The sequence below is a fragment of the Amphiura filiformis genome, chromosome 15 (genome assembly GCF_039555335.1).
Source record: "Amphiura filiformis chromosome 15, Afil_fr2py, whole genome shotgun sequence".
Taxonomy (NCBI): domain Eukaryota; kingdom Metazoa; phylum Echinodermata; class Ophiuroidea; order Amphilepidida; family Amphiuridae; genus Amphiura; species Amphiura filiformis.
The window spans coordinates 32,128,164-32,128,976 of NC_092642.1; positions in this window are offsets into that span (position 1 = coordinate 32,128,164).

Here is an 813-nt window from a genome sequence, read left to right on the forward strand (position 1 = left end):
CCGAAAACTTTTGGATAACATAATTAGGTATCCGCTAGCGGGCACTTTCGGATAACTCTGGAAAAGGTGCCCGAAAGGTTTCTGATGACCACCGAATCATCGGGTGGTCACCGGGAAACTTTTCTTTTTGCTATGGGATGGTCAGTACAAAAAACCAAAAAACAGAGCTATTTTTAATTCATTTTCTAAAATAGTAAAAAAAAAAAAAAAGAATAATAAGTTATTTTGGTTATTATTGCCATATTCACCTTTCCTAAAAAGATAAATCTTAACCGTCAACTTACATTTACACATGTTATAAAAATACATACACTATTACGCTACAATACAATGAGGCTAACGTTACAATGAAAGAAGTAGAAAACAAGATTTTTTTTGCTAATCTACGTAGTATTATTTACGTCTTACATTTTGTGAAACGTATACAGAGTCATTCTACGGGGAACCAAATGTTTTAGTGTACTACTACTACTACTACTACTACTACTACTACTACTACTACTACTACTACTACTACTACTACTACTACTACTACTACTACTACTACTACTACTACTAATAATAATAATAATACCGTATTAATAATAATAATAACTAGAAGGCTATATATTTGTACACAAATACGGCTATACCCGCATGTTATCGGTGTACCCAAACTTACAGTCCTTATTTGCTGAGGACTTAAAATAAAGAAATTGTAAAAAAAGTCGTCCAAATTGGGCAGAAAATGTGTAAAAAGTGAAAGTCCAAGTCACGGGCTTTAATTGAATGTAGGTTGCACTGTCGTAGCACTTAAAATAAAGAAATTGTAAA